Consider the following 15,524-nt stretch of genomic DNA (forward strand, 5'->3'; position numbering starts at 1 on the left):
GCATCTCATAAATCCTTGTTGAGATTTCTTTTTTATCACACAGAACACAATGGAATTACACACACACACACACACACACACACACACACACACACACACACACACACTAGAGAGAGAGAGAGAGAGAGAGAGAGAGAGAGAGAGAGAGAGAGAGGTTTCTGTTATTCTTTCAAGTACCCCCATTTTCTCTTATTTCTCTGTTAACCTTGTACTTACTACACATCTACCATATTCAATTGTATTCAAAGTTCATTTAATGCACCTAATGAAAGGGGGTTCTACGGTTTAAAAAGTGTTTTGTGGCCCAAACTGAGATACTCAATAAATACTCAAAGATCCTCAATCACAGATCCTCACAAAATGATTCCCTTGTAGAGGGATGAGAATGCCTATCACTCTTCTTCTCCAGCATTATTTTGGAGACCTTGGGAAAGTAGAGAGCAGGATAGTAAAAGGCATGTAACTTTCCTGTTAACCAAGTTGATTTTCCATTTCAAGGTCTGTCACTGACTAAGAGAACTATGACAACTGGTTTCCTTTCTTGGGCCCAATGGCCTCATATGAAAAGTGAAGATATGATAAAGCCTGTGTTACAAGATTGCTATGAAGACAAATTATCGTGCAAATGAGAGGGTCTGGCACAGGTAGTAATGATTCTTCCAGCCAGAATCTTTCAGTTGCTGTGGCTCACTCACTCAGAATATTTGTTCCACCTACTATACTAGTAATGAGGCATAATTTCAATCACTTCAAGCCATACTTATTCTCTAGATGCATCTTTCACTCTTAGGTCTCTATCAGTAGTTTTCATTCTTATAAGACTTAATACTGCCTCTTAATAACAAATATTTTGTGACTCACCAATCCTTCACTATTTTCAAATAAAGTTCATAGATGATATGCCCTACCTACATACATAATTTAAATAAAATCAGTACAGTGATCTAACAGAAATATAAATGAGGAATGAAAGGAAAGTAATTTACAATAAAATGATACATATTTCAATGTACAAATGCAAGGCCATGACCACATCAGATAGCATAATAAAATACATGTTTTCACCAACTTAAAATAAATAGGTTTATATAAAAGGATTGGAATTCATTACACATAAGAAAGAAAAACATAAAAGTCAAAGATACAGAAAAATAGTAGTATAAAAGCTGCTGTTGTTACATTAAGGCAAGACTCAAGTAAACGTCAACACGTTTTTTTCTCATCTGTATCATTAAAGCTCACTAAAAGATTCTAAAGATTGTGGTATATAGGACAGATATTCATTTCATAGTATGGTTCTCTGTATTTTAGGACAAGGAGGGTCACTAGTCTCCATGCTCTGAATGTCAGTAGCACCAACCAAGCATGGTGATAACCAAAATGTTTCCATAACTTTTCAAATATCACCTACTGAATAACATTACCATTTTTGAGGACTGGCCCTTCTATTTCATGTTCAGAAATTAAAAAGCTAATTTGATCAATATAATGAGCTTGACATTCTAGGATATGGTTTTCTCTATTGTGTGAAGTTTCCTGTTGTTTCTGGTGGCAGTATTCTTGGGACTATGACACATGATGTTGAGATCCTGACAGGGGCAGTAACCAAGAACAACCTTTCCTACCTTGCATGCTCTTCTATTTCTTCTCTCTACTGAATATCTGCCACCAGTTCAGAATTTCAACCATCACATGATATAGTTATACAGATTGATCTTTCATTCTTAGCTCTACATGCATAGTTTTCGTTCCTATGAGACCTAACACTCCCTCCCTCTTAATAACGAGTATTTTGTGACTCATTCTTCACTATCTTGCACTGCAGGTCATAGATAATATACCCTAGAATATCTTGTTGATTCTGCTCATGTTGGGTCATGGAGTGGTTTCTATTGCAACATAGGTCAATTGGACTTCCTAGAGAAGTATCTTGGTAACAACCAAATGTTGTCTCATGATGTGTCAATGGCTACCACTTAAGTTTCTGCCACCTTCTAATTCCCTCCTTTCTGGTCATTGAGCCACTTAGTCTATGTTATCCAACCAAGAAACATTTCATGGATTATGTGTTTTAAACCATTTTGTTTAAAGTTATTTTGATGCTGAACTTCCCAACATGTACAGGTTAAAAATGATGGTATGGAACATTATTGTTTCTTTGATGTTTCATGGACATTATTGAATTTAAATCATTTTACAGCTATGTTATTTCCAAGTCTTTTAGATGTATCTTTTTGTAATTCTCACTGAACAAGATGGAAATATTTTAAACAAACCCTTGTCAATACAGAACCAAATGATGTCTGAATCTCAGCACACAAGATGATGTGGCAGGAGTACCAAAAGTCCAAGGCCAGCCTAGACCGCACAGAGAGTTCAAGGAAAGTGTGGGCTACATAGTCAGAATTTGGCTCAAAAGGCACAAACAAAAATAACTAAGTTATGAGCATCTTCAAAGCCTCAATTTCATCATTACCATTTTACTGTAATTGTCTTACCAGATATATACCAGTTCAAGCATCCTTCTTGTCATCCATATTTTTTGACATATTTCATAGTGAATTACAAATGTCAATAGACTCCTCCCTAATCCTTCAGGTTTTTTAATGAATTAAAATTGTTCTTAAACAATTTCATACATGTACACAACACTTATTGACTACTCTCTATTGACTGACTTCCCTGCATTCCCTGTCCATGCCCTCCTTTCCACAAGTTTCTCTCTCATATTCAATTCATATATATTCATTTTGTACTGTAACCCGCTGAGTTTAACCAGAGCCATTTGTGTGGCCATGTGTCTGGAGCTATCCATTAGGCTCAGGACTGGGCATTAAACTAAAATCAACCATTCCCTCTATCTCAAGTTCTGTCAGTTTTAGGTAGTTCAGTGGTAAAGCACAAATTCCCATGAGCACAACAGTCTTCCATGACCAATTTTTGATAGGGCAAGTCTTTTGTGGGCCCAGTGTAGGTAACCAAAATTGTGAGGAGTTGATTGCAGTGGTTATACTGAGTCTGGAGGATGGCATTTTGAAGCCCTTATCCCTGTATTCTGACTCTTACATACTTTCTGCCCCCTCCTCTTTAACAGTGTTCCTTGAGCCTTAGAGGTGATGGTGTGTCTTGCTTAGGATTGAGTTCAAATGTGTCATGTATTCTTAACATCTTGGGTAGCCATGAGACTCTGTACTCACTGTAAGAAAAAGCTTCTTGGATTAAGCCTGAGAGCAGCTTTTGTCTATGGGAATAACCATAAATATTTTCAGAGTAGTTTGATGCTGTGTCAGTTTAGAAAAATATCAGTAATGAGTTCCCCCACTTGTGTCTAATTCCTCTCCAGATCTGGGCTATTAGCTGGGCTAAAGTACCAGATGTGGACTTCCCCCTACCCCTTCCCACCCATGAAGTGGGCCTCAAATCCAGTCATGGGGCAGTTGACTTCCACAGCACTCAAGCCACTGTTACAGAGGTGGGCATATTTTTCCCATCAGGTTGACCTTCTCATTCCTAGAGTTCACAGCTGGGTAAGACCAATGGTACCTGTTCTCCCTTAGCATCCCCCAGTGTTTTGCATGCTAGCCATGGAGGGAAGAGAGGAAGTTTTTAGGTCAGTTCTAGCCTGCTTTCTCTGTATCTCAAAACCAAGATGAGTGGTGTTTTCTGAACTATGAGGATATCTTCTAATTCTGTGAACAACTAAGAGGACTGGCATGGAATTGTGCTATTTTGGAGTCCTTTGGGGTCTCCCTGACAATTTCTGTGATAGGATTTCCAACCTGGTACTAGGAACTGCTTCTAAGACCAGTGTCATCCAATCGTACAGGGGAACTGTCTTTGATGCCTCTTTTGTATAGTTTTATTTGGGTTACAAGACAATAGGCTTCCATATGCTTTTTTTAGACTCCCACTCATTTGGTCACTCATCCCCACCATCACCCTGCACTCTCGGCTCCTCAACTCCTCTGCCTCCCACTCAGTAATTGGAGTTGAATAATTGTTAACAGATTTTCTTTTCATGAAAAAAATTGCATACAACTAAATGAAAAAGCCTTAAGTCCACATTCATTAAATTTTGACAAATTTACACATATATTTCAGAATACAGAAAATTGCTAGCAACCCAGAAAATTCTGTCCTTCCAGTCAATCCTTGTCATATCTTTTTCTATGCTTTACAACAACAAATTTATATTTTTTGTTCTGGATATTAGTAAGTAATTATATATATATATATATATACATATACATATATATATATGTGTGTGTGTGTGTGTGTGTGTGTGTGTGTATGTGTGTGTGTGTGTGTTTTTCTTTCACCCCAAAAAATGTTTTTCCTTTTATCTATGCTGTTTGCTGTTTCATATTCAAAAGTAGCTGATTCCAAGTTGTTGTAGTATTCAGTTGTATGAGTATACAAAGTTTTTTTTGTATTGATAGACACCTAAGAGGCTTCAAGTTCTTGCTGTTGTGATTTAAACTTCAATGACTATTCATGACTGGATTATATGTGGACATATGCATTTTAATTTATTTTTACTAAATATGCAGGAGTTTAATTGCTAGATCATAGAATAACTCAGTTCTAGAAGAAACTGCTGGGACGTTTTCCAAAGTCATAGTACCATTTTACACTCCCACCCAAATGAAGGAAATATCTGATTGCTCCATTTCCTTGCCTAAATTTGATGTTGACAATTTTCTTAATTTCCACTGTCTAGGTGTGTGCGTGTGTGTTGGTATCACCTTGTACTTTTAATTTGCTTCTCTATGGGTTTTTTCATGTGTGCTAGCCTTTCCTATACTTACCCTTGTACTGTCTGTTTAAACCTTTTGCCCTTTAAATATTTTTAAATAATTTTTGGTTTAAGAAAGTGTTGTACGAATACTGTAAAAATTTACTATAATGTTAGAACATTATGCAACTATGGTACATGCATTTATCAAAAGTTAGCATATTGGCATATTGCTGCTGACTGTAAACTGATAAAACTCTATCATAAGCTTAACAATTAATGTCTTTTTTCTATACCAATATCAAATCTAAGATGCAACACTGTATTTCCTTGTCTCTGCATCTTAGTATCATTCAATCTGTGATAGTTCCTCAGTCTTCTAACTCATCATATTGACATTCTTGAGGGGGTACTATAGACTACTTCTCAATTTCTCTTTGCCTAATGTTTTGACAGAATCAGACTGGGGTCCATGTGTTAAGGAGAAGACTGAGGCAAAGTGCTCTTTCAGCATATGACAGTATGGGCACTTGGCCTGTGATTTATAAGTGGTGATGTTAACCTTAACCACTTGGCCAAGGCAGCACCTTTTAGATTTTTCATAATGAAATTAGTCTTTCCCAGTAGCGTAAGTCCTCAGTACTTACACAATACATGCTTGTTTAGACTTTATACTCTTTCTAGTAACAAATAGCTAAATCTATCTCACACTTAAACCACATGTAGCATATGGAGGAGTAACAAACAAAATATGGAGATATCATAAAATAACCACAAAATTAATATTTGAGGTAACTAGTAGTGTGGTGATATTTTAATTGTGCTGAAATTTGATTTTATATGTAAGTTAATAAATAAAGTTTGCCTGGAGATCAGATGTCACATAGCAAGGTCACATAGCCATAAGCAGAAGTCCAGAGGTGGTAGCACATGCCCTTAATCTGATCACATGGCAGGCAGAGTCTCTGTGTGGTCAAGGACACAGCCAAGTGTGGTGACACAAGCCTTTAATCCCAGTACCAACCATAGAGGCCTGGAGGTCTGTATAGACAGGCAGTGATGAGGAAGTCATGTGGCTGGGCTTAGAGCCAATGAGAAAGCAGCACAGAAAGGCAGTAAAAACACAAATCAGACAGGAAGAAGCTCTCTCTGAGGAAGCGACAGTGGTGAAGTGGTAAGATAAGGTAGTCGTGGCTCTCTGATCTCTTTGACTATTTCCTCTGTATTTGGCTCTGTGTTTCTTATTTACTAAGACTGTTTAGAATTTTGTCTACATAGAAATCTTTCATTTTCATTTAAGTTTGATCTGTTAATTTCAGCATTAATCAGTGGATCTTGCCTATAAATAATACTGCCCTATTGGTTTTCTTTTATTCTCATTTTTTTCTACTTTTACTAATTGGAATTTATTCTATGAAAAAGACTTACTCTCCATTCTTTATTTATTTAATTAGCTATGTAAGTGTGGATGTGAGTATTGCTTGGCTAATGGTACACCACCATAATTATTTAGTAAGGTGTTCTCCTTTGTCCAGCCATTATGGATTCTCACAGATTGGGCCTTGTATCATTTTTACATGGACTTCTTATTTGTGGTTGCTTTTAAAAGTAGTTTCTATCAATATAACATTATCCAAATTTATCTTGTATGGTCCCTGTCTTAGTTAGGGCTTCTGTTGCTGCAACGAAACACCATGACCAAAAAGCAAGCTGGGGAGGAAAGGGTTTATTAGACTTACACTTCAGCATTGCTGTTCATTTCTGTCTTCATTAAGGTTTCTATATTACTGTGAAGAGACACAATGACCACAGTGACTCTTATAAAGTAAAACATTTAATAGAGCTGGCTGGCTTACAGTTTCAGAGGTTCAGTCCATTGACATCATGAAGGGGGGCATGCCAGCCTGCAGGCAGATGTGGTGCTGGAGCTGAGAGTGCTACATTTTGCAGGCAACAAGAAGTCAGCTGCCACTCTAAGTGTCATATATGAGACCTCAAAGTCTACCCCCATGGTGGCACACTTCCTCCAACAATGCCATACCCACTCAAACAAAGACACACCTCCTAATAGTGCCACTCCTATTAGATTATGGGGGCCAATTACATTCAAACTACCACAGTTCCTGATTCTTCCTTAGAATCATCCATTGTTTAGGGATCATAACTGTTTTTAATGAAAAGTAATATTTAGAAACCATGGTTGTTTGGATGAGAATGTTCCCCATAGGCTGACATGTTTCAATGTTTGGTCTCTAGTTAGTACAACTACTTGAGAAAGATTAAGAGATATGGCCTTGTTGTAGGTGTGTCACTGGGGGTGGGTTTTAAGGTTTCAAAAGCCCATGCCAGACCCTTCATCTGTAGATGAAGATGTAGCTCTTAACTACTTCTCCAGCACCATCCCTTCCTGCCTGCTGCTACACTCCCCACCATGATGATCATGGACTCACCCTCTGGAGCTGTATGCACACCCCCAATTAAATACTTTCTTCTATAAGTTGTCTTGGTCACAGTATCTCTTCACAACAATAGAACAGTAACTAAGACAGAAACCAAGGTGTGAACCTGGGTGTGGTTGTTGCTGACAAGTTGTTACTATATCTAAACCTTCTTGATAGGTAGAGCCAGAAAAGTAATATATAAAAAAGCATATTTTATGTTGAATTGATGTATATATGTATTCACACAAATGGATTTACATTGATACCTCTAATGCATATCCAGAACAAAAAGGTTTATTTTGTCGTTCTTCTTGTAGTGGGCAAAAAAAAGATTCCAAAAGATACTCACATCCTTGTCCCAGAAGGCAATGATGTCCCATTACATTGCAAAAGAGAATTAAATTTTTTAGTAGAACAGTTGTAAGGCACAGAGATTATTCTGCGTTGTCTGAGTGGGCTCATTGTTTCACACTGTCCATAAAGATCTAGGGTACACTGAGTAGAAGCTAGAGATGACTCTTCAAGGAAGACATAGAGAGGTAAAAGATTACTGGCTCTCCTGGAGGCAGGACATCATAAGTCACAGTGGCTTCTATAAGCAAGGAAGTAGGCAGAAAGGAAGCATGCTGGCACCTCCATTTTTACCCCTCTTAAGATTATACTGAAATTTTATCTACAGGGCTATATGAAAATAAATTTGTGTTATTTTTAAAGCACTTCATTTGTGGCAATTTATTATGGCAGCAATAGAAAACTAATACATTCTCCTGTCTTATGTGTTAATTATTTCTCTGGTAGAGAAAGCTTACTCTGACTACTTTTAATCCACTCCTATTTTTCAACCCCAGCAAATATGTAATGAAGTTTCTGAATTGTTAAACTGTACCCTTGTAAGAAAGAGATTTATATCTACTACAGTGCTTGTGTGCAATTCTGGTTTTCATATCAAATAACCACAATTATCAAGCCAGCTGCTACCCTTTTCACTTCATGAAATAAAGCTATATCATATTTATAAAAGTTAGATATAATTTCCTCACTCTTTATTCCATTCCAGGTTCTGTAGATAGCCTAGTTTTTTTATGTTTATACAGTGAGACATTCTTTATATGATACTATGGTTTTGACAAATGCGTATTCATGTGTTCCTAGCATGGTGCCACACACATATCTATCACCTGAAAATGTCCATATACAGTTCCTTTGTGATCATCTCCTTTCCCTCCTCAAACTCCTAGAAACCCCAGATCTTGTCTTTTATATGTTGGCTTTGCTTTCCCAGAATATCAGATATAGAAATTGATACAATACATTGCCTTGTGAATTTCCTGCTTTCACTTAGGCAAAATTTATTTAAGACTCATCTCCATTATTGCAAAAGCAGCCATCTGTCCCTTTTGATAACCAAATAATACTCCACATAGTCTCTGCATCAATTTACCTATTGGACAATCTCTAGGTTGCTTCCAATTTGGAGAAATAATAAGACTATTTTAACCCTTAATGTAGAGTTTTTCTGTTCATATAAGTTTTTGACTCACTTAAGTATGTACGTAAGAGTGAGAAAGTTTAGTCACATGACAATTCTATGTTCAATTTTATGGGAAGCAAGAAAACTGCTTTCTGATCTGGCTGTGCACCTTCCAGGCATTCAAACTGTTTTAGAGTTTTATTATTACAGTTGTATGAGTTTCTTTGATATTCTGAGTAGTAATCTTGTCAGATATTAATTTTACAAATATTTTCTCTTACTGTAAGACTTTTTGAGTGATGTCTGAAGTGAGCAAGAGATTTAACATTTGATGGAATTTATCTTATCAGTTTTATATTGCTACTGTTTTCAGTGCCTTGCACACAAACCCCTCATCTACAGGTTTACAAAAGATATTCACCCATGTTTTTCTTTAAACTGCATAGTTTAACCTTTATGCTTATGTCTATGACCCATCATGAATTAAGTTTGTATACCTTATGATAAAAGATTGGAGAATTATTTTTTATACGTAGACTTTTCATATTTACTGTCAAAAAAAGGTTAAGATTCTTATTTATCTTCATGGATATGCAATTATTCTAGAACTGTCAGTAAAAGGAGATCAAAAAGCAAGCAAAACAAAATCAAAATATTTTCCTTTCCTTGTAGAATTGCTTTAGTACCTTGTCAAAAATTGAATAACTGTCTAAATTCAGGTTTATTTCCAAATTTCTATTTCCAATAATATATCTGTCATTACTTGGGGACTATCACAGTCTTGACCTTAATATTAATTTTTTATATAAACTGAAGTACTTCTTTCAGTAATGTTCTTTTTAAATATTGTTTTGATTTCTCCTGGTTTTTGAATGTTTTATATATTTTTTAGAATTAGTTTGTGAATTTTTATTAAAAGTCTGCTGATATTTGACTTTGGCTGCAAAATAAATTAGGAACCATAAGTAAAGTTGGAAAAATAATTTCTTCTTCTCCCTCCTAAACTACAAATATGGTGCATTCATCTCATTTATTTCTCATTTTTTCTTAGATATTTTTCACAAGAATGTATATATTGGCCTTGTCTATTTTTGTTAAATTTATTCCTGTTTAACTATTTCAGGCTGTTATAATTAGCATTACTTTTGAAACTCACTTTCCAAAGTATGTATGTGATAGATTAAAATGTGGCCTATTGTGATAGAATAATCTTATTGTTCTACAGCATTGATAAAACAAAATAGAGAATGCAGCATCAGTCACATGCACATAGGTGAACCACTTTTCCTTTTAATTTGCATGTATTAATAAAAATAATGGGTGTTACTGTGACAGTTTTGCATACGGATATACTGTACTTTAATTGTATTAACTTATCTCCCTGTTTTGTACCCATTCCCCATCTTTTGGTCCGTTTTCTCTTCCCAAATAGTCTCACTTCTACTTTCATTTCTTGTTTTTTCTTTATAATTTATTTTTTTTTGAGTGTATATGTGTGCATATGGAGACTAGAAATCAACCTTGGATGTCTTCCTCATTATCTACCTTATATTTTTAGAATAGCTGTCTTAGAGTTTATTTTATTGTATTTACTTTTAAATTTAGGTTTTCAATTCATTTGAACATTTTATACATGAGTACCATATTTGAGAAAGTGTTTTTAACTAAATGGTGAGATAATAGATTCAACAATGTTGACTAGACAAATATCTCCTCTGGGCATGTCTTTATGGAGTAAGAAAACCCATCTATCTACTGTGGGTAGCACGATTCCCTGGGCTAAGATTCTGAACTATGTAAAAAGGACAAAGTAAGCTGAGCACAAGTATTCATCACTGTGTGCTTTCTTGGCATGGATACAATGTGAACATCCAGCCACTTACTCTTACCACTCTGCCTTCCATAAATGGTTGCCATGTCATTCTCAATATGATACACTATATCCTTCTAGAAATGTAAGCCAAAATATACCCTTTTCCCCTCGCCAAAAGGAAATCAATGGATGAAAGACAGATATTAAAGCAAATTATGTTTGTGCAATTAGGCATCTGTACCCATGAAAATGAACCTTAACCAAAATATTACACATTGTTCTGAAATTAACTCAGAGCAGATCATAGACATAATCGTGAAATAGTTAAAATATTCAGGATAAAGAGCTAATCAAATTGCTCAAAGAATTGACAGAAAAACAATGTACATAAGATACATACTCAAGGAGGAGCGCAGGGAGAGTGGGAGTGCACCATGTTGCAGTGAGGGAGGAAGAGGAGGCGGCAGGTCTGATTACCAAGCCATAGAACTGATGGAAGCATTATCCTCTCAGCCTGGTATCAGCAAAGAGTAAGCACCAGCCTCTGCCAGTCTCTTTATTGTGTAATAACATGGGATGTTTCAGGACCCGGTGACCTTTGACGATGTGGCTGTGAACTTCACCCAGGAAGAATGGGCCTTGCTGGATGTTTTCCAGAAGAATCTCTATGGAGATGTGATGCAGGAAACCTACAGGAATCTGACTTCTGTAGGAACAAAATGGGAACAGTGGAATTTGGAAGCTTACTACAGAAGTCTAAAGAGAAATATGAGAATACAAATGGTAAAGAGAGACCATGAACTTGCAGACAATGGCCAGTATAGAGAAGCCATAACCCAAAATCCAGTCAATATCACAAACAAGACTCCTGAACTTCCTGACTGCCACAACATCAGTCAGTCGTCCCTGAAGAGGTATGTTATGTTTAACTCTAAACAGAGACCATGTGACTATCAGAAATATATAAAGAAATACTGTGAATGTGAAACATGTGGTAAAGCCTTTATGTGCTCAAGCTCCCTTAAAAAACATAAAAAGATCCACAATGGAGAGAAACCTTATAAATGTCTGCATTGTGAGAAAGCCTTTCGTTATCGCCACTGTGCCAATAGGCATGTGCTAACTCACAATGCAGACAGGCACAAATGCAAGGTGTGTGGAGAAACCTTTCCTAATGCTGATGCCCTTCGGGGACATAAGATAATTCACTCTGGAGAGATACCTGAATGTAAGGAATGTGGGAGGATGTTCTGGACTGTCAGTTCCCTCAACATGCATAGAAGGCTTTATACAACAGAAAAACTTTATGAATGTAAACACTGCCGGAAAACCTTCAAGAGTTACTATTTCTTTAAATTACACAAGAGGATTCACACTGGGGAGAAACCTTATGAATGCAAGCAGTGTGGGAAAACCTTCAGACATTCCAGCCATGTTCAAGCACATGAGAGAATTCACACTGGAGAGAAACCCTATGAATGTAAAGAGTGTGGGAAGACCTTTACTTCTGGCCACTGTGCAGGAAGACATTTAGGGACACACAGTGGAGCCTGGCCTTAAAATGCGAGGTGTGTGGGAAAGTTTATCCTTGTGTCTATTCCCTTCGAAACCATGAAAAAAAGCCACGCCAAGGAGAAGCTTTATGAATGTATGCAGTGTAGGAAAACCTTTAAATATAGTTCTTCCTTATGAACCCATTTGACCACTCACACTGGAGAGAAGCCGTATGAATGTAAGGAGTGTGGGAAAACCTTCAGTTGTTCCAGTTACATCCAGAATCACATGAGAACACACAACGGACAGCCCTACAAATGTCAGGAATGTGGTAAGGGGTTCTCGTATTCCAAAAGTCTTAGGAGACACATGCATATACACAGTCAATTGGTGATGGATAGTTTTAAGTTTGAGTTAGAAGAAGTTGAGTGTGAGTAGAAGAACTCCACACGTTCCAGCACATGGGGTAAAAATGAGTCTATGGGTGCAGTGTGTGTGGGAAAGTCTGCAATGGTTTCAGTCAGAAGTATGTGCCACAGTTTGTTCGGTGTGTCAAACCCTATGAGTTCACATCCTGTTGGGAAGCATTTCAGTGCTGAGGACTTGAGATGAATACTAATTTGGGAAAGCTTTTTGCCCATCCTTGTTAGCACACATGGGCAGGAAGACACAGTGGGAAGAAAACCTATCATTGTTAATAGTATAGGAAAGTTCTACCTTGAATTTCAGCAGTGTGGGAAAGTCTTCAATAGGCTCCGCCACAGACCCAGACTCTGTAAATGAAGGAATACTTGAACTTTTGCAATGTTAATGTTTTCAAACCCATGAAATGAAGTGAGTCCCCAAATCTCATAAACCTAAGAAGTTTAAAAACCTGTTGATTCCAGTGCTGTCCAGAAGCCACAATTGCAAAGAAATATGATAGTGTCCTGTGATCTTTCTCTAACTCACTGCTAAATGTGTGGATTTCTGATTCTTAGTCATAATTCTGTTGGTATTTTTTGATTTAATTATACATGTTTTTGTTTGTTTGTTTTGGTTTTTCATTTTTCGAGACAGGGTTTCTCTGTGTAACAGTCCTGGCTGTTCTGGACTTTGCTTTGTAGACCAGGCTGGCCTCGAACTCCCAGAGATCCACCTGGCTCTGCCTCCCAAGTGCTGGGATTAAAGGCATGCTCCACCACCACCTGGATTAGTTATACATGTTTGATCGACATGATTTAAGTGCTTTTATGAATAAGGGAACAATAAAATATGACTTTGTAAATTGTCCAAAAAAAAAAGATACATACTGATAAACTGCCTAACACCAAATTTTAAGAAATTGATCTATAAACTTCATTGTTAAAGGGAAGGAAAACAAGCTAAAGATAAATAAAAGCCATTTTCAAATTACATATCATTTCAAGGAAGTATTGGTATCTACAATATTTTCAACTAGTAAAACAAATCCGTATAATTCTAAAATGTGCAAAGGCCATGGACTGATTATTTAATCAAAGAAGATAAGTCACAAATAAATACTTGAGAGTGTTTTAAATGTCATTAGCCAGTGGAGATATAAATTAAAACCACTGTAGATATACATCTAACAGAATAGTTAGAATAGAAAGTAGTGATAATTCCAGCTGCTTTTGAGAATGCAAAAAAAAAAAATCTGGACTTTCATAAAGTGGAAAAGAGAATTCAAATAGGCTTAACAACTCTGTCAAACAAGCAGTTTCTTATAGAACTAAACATGCAACTACCATATAACTAGCCACAGTATTCGGGGGCATTTATCTCAGAGAAAGAAGTTATGCTCATGCAAAAAGCTAAACATCAATATAACAGCTCTATTTATAACAAAGCAAAGAATAGAAGCAGCCCAGATGTTCTTTAATAGGTACCATATGGAAAACTACCCAACGATAAAAAGACAAAGAAATTCTAGATGTATATAATGACTTGGATAAATATCCATAAGTTTAACCATAGTGAAATAAGTCAGTCATGAAAGTAGTATGTCTTTTGCTTCCATCTATATAATACTATTAAAAGTGACAGAATTCCTATTCCCATGGGGTCGTCATTTATCATGGTATCTCTTTCCTTGTTCTCCCACTCTGTTCCTGACCCAGAAATCCACAAAGATACCTCCACTATAGACTACTGGCAATGGTTGAGAGAGTGCCTGAGCTGACCTACTCTGGTGATAGGATGGCAGAACACCCTAACTGTCATGATAGAACTCTCATCGAATAACTGATGGAAGCAAATGCAGAGATCCATGGCCAAGCCCCAGGTGGAGCTCCAGGAGTCCAAGAGACAAGGGGTTATATGAGCAAGAGATATTGAGACCATGATTAGAAAAGGCACAGGGACAAATAGCCAAACTAGTGGAAACACATGAACTATGAACCAATAGCTGAGGAGCCCTTGTGGAAGTGGATCAGGCCCTCTGGATAAGTGAGACAGTTGATGAGCTTAAACTGTTTAGGAGGCCCCCAGACTGTGGAACTGGGACCTGTCCTTGGTGCATGAGCTGGCTTTTTGGAACCTAGGGCCTATGCTGAGACACTTTGCTCAGCCTAGGTGCAGGGAGGAGGGGACTGGACCTGTCTCAACTGAATCTACCAGGCTGGGCTGACTCCCCAGGGGAGGCCTTGCCCTGGAAGAGGTGGGAATGGGGAGTAGATGGGGGGGGAAGGCTGGGGGGTAGGAGGAAGGACAGGGGAATCTGTGGCCGACATGCAAAATTAAATTAATTATTAAATAAAATATTAAAAAAATAAAAGTGACAAAATTATAATAATAAAGAATAGTCTGTGTTTGGCAGGTGTTAAAAACAAGAGAAGCGTCCCTGGGCATCTTCAGGCCACTCTAGCCAGAGAAACAATTAGCCTAACTGCAGATTTTCATCTCTCTCTTCCTTCCTCCAAATTCAATCCCCCATCTCCTACCCAGCTCTATAGCAGATCAACTCCTGTGCTTCCCTTACTCTCTGACCCCTCCTCCAGTGGATGCAGATATTCTGCTCCAAACAGCCAAGCCTGCCATAGAACCAAGTGGGACAGCAAATCTGGTAGGTGAGCTTCAGATCCTCACTCTCCCTCCTCTCCTCCATATCCAATGCCCTAGTCTCATAACCAGCTCTGTAGCAGACCATCTATTGTGGCCTCTCCTTACTCTCTGCCCCATTGTCAGGGGATTAAGCAGATTCTGGCTGCATATCCTGCTTTCCTACCTCTTGTGAATTCCTCAGCACCCCCTTCCCAGCCATCCCCACTCCTAAGTCACAGACACCAATATCTAGACATTTTACCTGGAACCCCCAGTGGCCACACCTAGCAGGATTCCAGAAAAACTCCCCACCAAGCAAAAGAGAGCTATCACACACACTGGTGAACCAGAAAGATGCAACAGAACTAAGGAACAAAGCACTGACCCAACATATACAAAAACAGATATCATCACCTAGAATTACAATCTTCACAAACCTAGATGAATAGACACTTGTATACTCAATAACAGTCAGGACAATATGTCTCCAGTATTGCCCAGTAGGCCTTGAATATTGCAACATAACTG

General features: G+C 37.5%; 1 pseudogene; it reads left to right on the top strand.

Annotated features, from left to right (window-relative positions):
- The first annotated feature begins 11,036 nt into the window (after window positions 1–11,036).
- Window positions 11,037–12,633, top strand: LOC102905665 (uncharacterized; annotated as a pseudogene).
- The last annotated feature ends 2,891 nt before the right edge of the window (window positions 12,634–15,524 follow it).

The sequence above is a fragment of the Peromyscus maniculatus genome, chromosome X (genome assembly GCF_049852395.1).
Source record: "Peromyscus maniculatus bairdii isolate BWxNUB_F1_BW_parent chromosome X, HU_Pman_BW_mat_3.1, whole genome shotgun sequence".
Lineage (NCBI taxonomy): Eukaryota > Metazoa > Chordata > Mammalia > Rodentia > Cricetidae > Peromyscus > Peromyscus maniculatus.